Here is a 7,230-nt window from a genome sequence, read left to right as displayed (position 1 = left end):
ACCCCAGGAATCTCTTAGATTGCTGGTGTCCTGCTGTGATGTTCACAGATTTCAGGGTGGTTAAAATTTCCCATAAGGGGCAGTGTTTGTGAATGCAAAGGTGCTCCTGTCTGTTTATAGAAGGGATCATCCACTTGGTCTTCTTGGTCAGGTGGCCTGTAGCAGACCCCCATTATGATGTCACTTTCCCTTACCTTCACCTCTTCATCTACCTCCAGGTGGAGCTCCATGGACTCCAGTTGGCCTTTGATGTAGAGAGCAACATCTCCTCCTCTTCTCCTCTGCCTGTCTTTCCTAAAGAGCTTATACCCATCTAATCCTACACTCCAGTCAAGAGAGCCATCTCACCATGTCTCAGTGATGTCAATGACATTATAGATGTGCAGGCATGCACCTGTATGCAGTTCCTCTTGCTCATCCCCCATGCTCCATGTGTTATGCAGAGGCATTTAAGTTGCCACTCCATTGAAGCTGACTTACTAACCGGGGTTCCCTTTATCCGGCACTTCAGGTGCTGTCTTGCCAGCCTGTGGTCCAACTCCAGGACCAGGGTGCCTATTACTGTGGATTGAAGATCCTTTTCCAGAGCAAAGTTAGTTTCAAAGACCTCCTTACTAGACTGGAAAGCTTGTGGCCAAAGGTGTTCTTCTCATTCTCTGACAGATGCACCCTGTCAGCCCCCAGAAAGATGGATTCTAAGCCATGTTTGATGGCTTAGATAGCCAAAGCCCTCTCCATGACACCACTCCCCCAAACATTTATTAGCTCAGTTTTGCATTGTCCTTTTTGGTCAAAGTTAATCTTTAACATTATGAAAATAGAAGCCTGTAAGCTTGCAATCACATCAGGTACCTGGAGTTTGAGTCAGTCAGTGACTAGTATTGACGAGATGCTACAAAAGCAAAAGAAAACACTATGGAATATATATACACACACACATTTATCTGGGTGACATCTACTTCACTCAGCAATTAATCAGATTAAGGAGTCTATTGAAGTAACCAAGATTTCATTTAACACATTTCTCATGGGGAAGTACTAACTCTGATAGCAGAAACAAGCCTCCAAGACTAAAAATAAAAAGGATTCCTATTTCAAGCTTTGCTCGAAGCTCAAAACCGAAAAGGCTGTGAGAACAAGGGAATAGGAGCTCACCACAAACATCTCTCTTTTCCTCTCTCTTTCTGCAGTGCCATACTGAGAAGCAGCACTTACTTTCTCCGACACAGAGAAATCTTTGTGCCTGACAGATAGAACAGGAGATAAAAAGGTTACAAAGCATCTGGCTTTCCAATTCATACGTGGGGTGATGATTTAAATTACAAAGTTTGAAGAATTTGGCACTTAGCAAACTTGAACCTTACCCAAGTGCTGGTTTTTTTTTTTTTTTCCCTCAATAATATTACAAAACATGAAAAAAGAGCTATTTTCCCTTAACACAGCACATAAACAACATCTGCACTTTTGAATGAGTTCAAAACACCTTCGGAATGAAAACTTTTCCCCTTTGAACAGGGAAGAAACCCTTCCAGCATGCTGCAGCAGAGGGAAATTCTAACAGAGATTGAGTCGTCTGGTTCCATTGTAAGATTGCTGGCAGAGACCCTGCGGCAGGATTGACGCTGCATTAATTACCAGGCCCATGGGCCCTCCGACCTTGCTCCACCGTGAGACATACTGGCAAAGGATCTGAGGAATGCTGGCACTATCTCAATGGTGAGGACCTGAAGGCAAGTTGTCACCTGAACAGCAGGTAAGTGAAATATTTCACTGTGCTAACAAAATACATATTTCTTTGGCATTCAGACTGTCTGGGACATAACTATTTACTGCGTTACAAACTCCATCGCTAGTATTTCACTGGCAGACATGGTTACAGAGAAGAGAACTTTTTGATCTCTTTTGGTTTGATAATATTCAAAATGCTGGTTACAGTTTGGGTTGTTTAGCCTAGAGAAGAGGAGGCTCAGGGGTGACCTCATTGCTGACTACAACTACCTGAAGGGAGGTTGTAGCCAGCTGGGGGTTGGCCTCTTCTCCCAGGCAACCAGCAACAGAACAAGGGGACACAGTCTCAAGTTGTGCTGGGAGAAGTATAGGCTGGATGTTAGGAGGAAGTTCTTCCCAGAGAGAGTGATTGGCATTGGAATGGGCTGCCCAGGGAGGTGGTGGAGTCACCGTGCCTGGAGGTGTTCAAGAAAAGCCTGGATGAGGCACTTAGTGCCATGGTCTAGTTGACTGGATAGGGCTGGGTGCTAGGTTGGCCTGGATGATCTTGGAGGTCTCTTCCAACCTGGTTGATTCTATGATTCTATGATTCTATGATTTTAATAATGGACCTATATTATCAGGTATGGATTTTGTTCCTTATTAGTGAAGAATGATCCTCATTCTTATTTACCACAGAATCATAGAATGTTAGGGGCTGGAAGGGAGCTCAAAAGATCATCCAGACCAACCCTTCTGCCGGAGCAGGATCACCTATACCAGATCGCACAGGAACACATCCAGCTGGGTCTTCAATATCTCCAGAGAGGGAGACTCCACAACTGCCCTGGGCAGTCTCTTCAGTAGGAGAAAGAAGCATCAGCCTAAGAGTATTACAGCCTGCAGTCCAAAACAGTGCTGGGCCCACAGAGAGTTCTGCCCCACATTATTTTTTCCTGGCTTCCAGGGTAAAGAGAGAACAGTGCAACACAGTCACATCAGCCTGCATTTTTTAGCAACTAGTCCTTTCAGATGCCTTATTTCAGCTGGCTTAATTTGAATTGCACTGCATCAGCTTGTAGCAATTTGGGGGACTGATGGGATCACTTCTGAGCAAATTCTTTAAGTCTGTCTAGGTTTGTGCACTAAAAAGTTAAAGCATTTCACTGTGAACACTAATTGATTCATTCCTACCTTGCTTGATTGCATTGCCATTTTAGCTCAAAATCAAACATAATAAGTAAGAAGATGGGAGCCATGAGCATCAGTTCCTCTGGTTATCAACTTTGACTGAAAAGCCATAGGACTGTATACTGATCCTCTCCACGAACGGGAAGAGCTGCTGAATTTGTCATCCTCTCACCATAAACCCCAGATTAAGAGACCTGATTCCTGAAGCCCAAAGTTAATATCATTTGAAAACAATAGGCAATAGCAAAAGGAGTAAGTTTAGCTCAGTCTATATACAGCAATTTTAATCCAGGTGGCATTTAAAGAAATATTTGGCCTTCACAATTATTCCCACAGAGTGATTGTGCAGGCATTAGGGATTTTAACAGTGTTTACATAAACAATGTGAAATGCAAGATAAAGAATTTGGTAAATATCAGTTTTAAAGGTACAAGTGAATTGTTTAAGCCTTTCAAATCAAAGTCATAATGGATTGCAGCTTTACATGCAGTCAAAATAAAGCTTTGTGGAACATGGGGTGTGTTTTTTCTGGCTTGTAGATCTATTTTAAAATATTTTTTTTTTTTAATAAAGCATGCTGTGATTAGCCTTTTCAGTTACTGCATCACATCATCTTTTTTACAGACTCTAATTATGTCTTACATTAAAATTCAAAACACCTGCTCTTGTGGATCACACTAATTTCAGCCTTGAGTATTTTGATACAAAGAGCTATAATCAGCGAGAACCAAATGATTTCCTATTCTCTGCACCACACCTTGTCAGCTGAGGACAACTAGAGATCTCCATTTCCTTCTTACCCTGTGTGTGCATGTGCATTATGATTATCATGTCTTTTATTTAACAATTACTTTTTAATGCTGAATGAGGGGTCACTCTTACTTAAATCGGGTGGAATGTTTAAAGCAGATATTAGCTTTTAAAATAACAGTCATTTGGATTTTAAATAGCAGTTGAATAATGTACCTTTCTTCTGTAAGTTTGCCTTTCCATTTCAGGGTAGCTAATAGAAATACTTCTTTTTTTCCTGGCTTTTAAGAAAACTGCTTTTTAAAAACCCTGTAATTTGAGTTAAGGGATTTAAATGGGAACACAGATACTCATTTGAAAGATAATTTTTGGTGTGCTTCGTTCTCTATTATTGTTCATGTGCTTCTCTATGCTTTAGGGGTGTGATCCATGGAACCAATGGAAAGACACACAAATTTCTCTGGACTTTGGATCAGGCTCTAAATATTACATGAAGAAAGAGTGAATAGTTGAATTGTCTGTGTAAATTTTAGCATGGTAAAATGAAAGTGTCTTTTAAAGCGTTTATTTTTTGATGAGCATAAGATGGGATATGGCTCTTTGCACAGCTATGGTGATTTTAAGCCACTAGGACAACACTATAGGACACAAGAAGACAACAAAGGGCCATGGAAGTGCACTGAATCGGGCTCATCAGGGTCCTTGGAGACGCTCCAGAGCAATTCTGTTACTCTGAATTTTGTGCAATGATGTACTTTCAAACAACATTGCCCACACACGATGTGGGGGTGGCCTGGCAGTACTGTGCCAGAGCTGCTAATTCTGTCTCTCCTCCATGCTAAGCTGTCTGAATCTGGCTTTATACCTTCTTGCAGTACCTATGGACTGCTGTAAAACAGAGCCCAGCAGCTGCCAGCACTGAGAATGCTTCATATCCACCAGGAGGAAAGAAACCAACAGCAACGCCAGTAAGAACAGAACAAGTGATGCAAGTTTTGTGCGTAGAAAGGGCCTTGGTTCACAAAGTTTTGTTTCACTGCATGGTAGGCACCTGAAAATCAGTCTGCCTAAAGGAGCTAAAGGGCTGAGTCAACTTTGCTGACACTTAAGCTGGTTGTTCCAGAGTGTACCATATGTGTTGCTTACACCACCAAACTACCTCTTCACTTTTATGTAGATGCTGCTACTGCTATCAAAATAAACCACGTGTTGCAAATGTATTTATTATGTGTTTGTGGTGGGTTCACCCTTGCTGGACACCAAATCCCCACTGAGCCACTCTATTGCTCTCTCTCCTCAGCTGACAGAGGAGAGAAAATACAATGAAATGCTGTTGGTTCCAGGCACCACACAGCAATTACTGTTACAGGCAAAACAGACTAGACTTGGGGAAATTAGTTTAACTTCTTATTAATCAAATCAGTTTGTGAACTTCTTCAACATGAGTCCTTCTCATATGTTACAGATCTTTATGAACTGATCCACAAGGTGTAGTCTCCTTCAGAAACAAACTACTCCAGCACTGGTTAGAAGTCCTGCCAGAAAACCTGCTCCAGTATGGGTTCTTCTCTCCATGGGTTCACAGGTCCCACCAGAAGCCTGCTCCAACATGGAATTTCCAGTCTATTCCACCATTAGTCACCCTGGGATGAAGGGGCACAACTTTCCTTAGCATAGTCTTCACGACAGGTTACAGAAGAATATCTGGGACACCTCCTCGCCTTCCTTATTCACTGACCTTGATGTCTGCAGAGTTACTTCTCTCATATTCTCAATCCTTTCTCCATCTGGAATTGCTTTTGTGCCATATTTTTTTCCTCTTCTCAAACACATTATCACAGAGGTGCTACCACTGTCACTGATGGGCTTAGACATGTTGGCTCTGTCAGACATAGGGGAAGCTTCTAGCAGCTTCTCACAGAAGCCACCCCTGTAGCTCTGCTGCTACCAAAACCTTGACATGCAAACCCAATGCAGGGTTTGAAAACCCCATACAGAATGTGAAAATATCTTTTAAAGCAATGAAATAATTTGTGGTAGTCAAATGGCTTCAATTTTTTAGCTGCACACCAAGTGCATTATCCACTTTTGCTTTAAAAAAATCTGAGTTTCAGGGTTGTTGGGTTTTCTTTCTGTAGTGGAAACTAAAATGCAGCTGGTGTTTTTAATCTGAAATTTATTGCCACTATGAAATTCTGCCTACCACCTACTAGGTGGAGAAGTTAGCAAATTTAAAAGATAATGACATAGATGTTATTATAAGGAATAAATAAATCAAAGCTGTGCACAACAGTTAAGTGTCTTCTGTCTGACTGGAGTCTTCAGAGAGCAATACTATGGCATTTTCCAGAATTAAATTGCATTATTATAAGAGCTTTAAATTAAGCTCCTAACCATGACCTTTAAACACAGTGATTGCCACTGTGCCTGCTGAGGAGGCTGTGGAGGGTTTGGAAGCCCTATCCAAGATTGATGGATTTTAATACATAATCAAGTATAGGTTCATTTAGCACAGCTGTTGAACAGAGGGCCTAACACTGGGTTATCACAGGGAGCACCCTCTCTTTTCTTCCAGACAAATCAGTGCTAGCAGTGGGAGGCAGGGCTTGTTATTGCTAAGGAAAACAACACAGTGTCTTCCTGATGGGGCTGGAAGAGAATGTGGAGATTAGCAGTCATGCATCCCCTGTAGAGAGTGACCAGGAATAAAATGTCCCCCCCGTTGCTCCTGCAGAACCACACATTGATAAAAGAGAGCATCTAATGTATGTTTTTTGTCTGAAAGTATTTCTCTAAGTACCACCCAAAAGAAAAACTGTCTCAAAGAGAGTTAAAGATACTAATCAAAAAGTGCAGGGTTTACTACCTGAAGGGACATTGTAGCCAGCTGGGGGGTGGCCTCTTCTCCCAGGCAACCAGCAATAGAACAAGGGGACACAGTCTCAAGTTGTGCCAAGGTAGGTATAGGCTGGATGTTAGGAGGAAGTTCTTCCCAGAGAGAGTGATTGGCATTGGAATGGGCTGCCCAGAGAGGTGGTGGAGGCACCATCCCTGGAGGTGTTCAAGCAAAGACTGGATGAGGCACTTAGTGCCATGGTCTAGTTGACTGGCTAGGGCTGGGTGATAGGTTGGACTGGATAATCTTGGAGGTCTCTTCCAACCTGGTTGATTCTATGATTCCATGATTCTACTTAGATCAGGTAAAATCTCATACAGTGTATACTTGAGACAAAAGTGGATGCTTTAACAAACAAACAAACAAAACCCCAAAAACCCCTACCAAAATCAGCAAATAAACACGATCAGAGGTAAAAAATAACAGTTTGTCTCTTTTTCTCACTTGCTGTGGCATTCTGTTAAAACACTGTGAACAAATTCTGTTCTCAAATGTACCTACTGACATACATCTACCTCATTCATATCTTATAAGTTGTCATATGCCTATCCTATGTTGCCATATCGTTATCTTCAAGCATGAAAAACAGAAACACTTTAGAGAAACAGAAGAAGGCCCTGACATACTGCATGATTATGAAGTGCCAGCTGTGCAAATGTACTAATACAGTCTATCCTGAAGACTGA

At 41.9% G+C, this 7,230-nt stretch overlaps 1 long non-coding RNA gene across 1 annotated transcript; it reads left to right on the top strand.

Moving 5' to 3' along the window:
- Nucleotides 1–1,163: 1,163 nt before the first annotated feature.
- Nucleotides 1,164–5,938, top strand: LOC135175089 (uncharacterized). The gene is made up of 3 exons (XR_010302228.1): nucleotides 1,164–1,753; nucleotides 4,524–4,616; nucleotides 5,114–5,938. It is a non-coding gene; the product is annotated as an uncharacterized LOC135175089 (long non-coding RNA).
- Nucleotides 5,939–7,230: the final 1,292 nt, after the last annotated feature.

The sequence above is a fragment of the Pogoniulus pusillus genome, chromosome 4 (genome assembly GCF_015220805.1).
Source record: "Pogoniulus pusillus isolate bPogPus1 chromosome 4, bPogPus1.pri, whole genome shotgun sequence".
Lineage (NCBI taxonomy): Eukaryota > Metazoa > Chordata > Aves > Piciformes > Lybiidae > Pogoniulus > Pogoniulus pusillus.
Note: the sequence above shows the minus strand (reverse complement) of the source record. Positions and strands in the feature narration are given on the sequence as shown.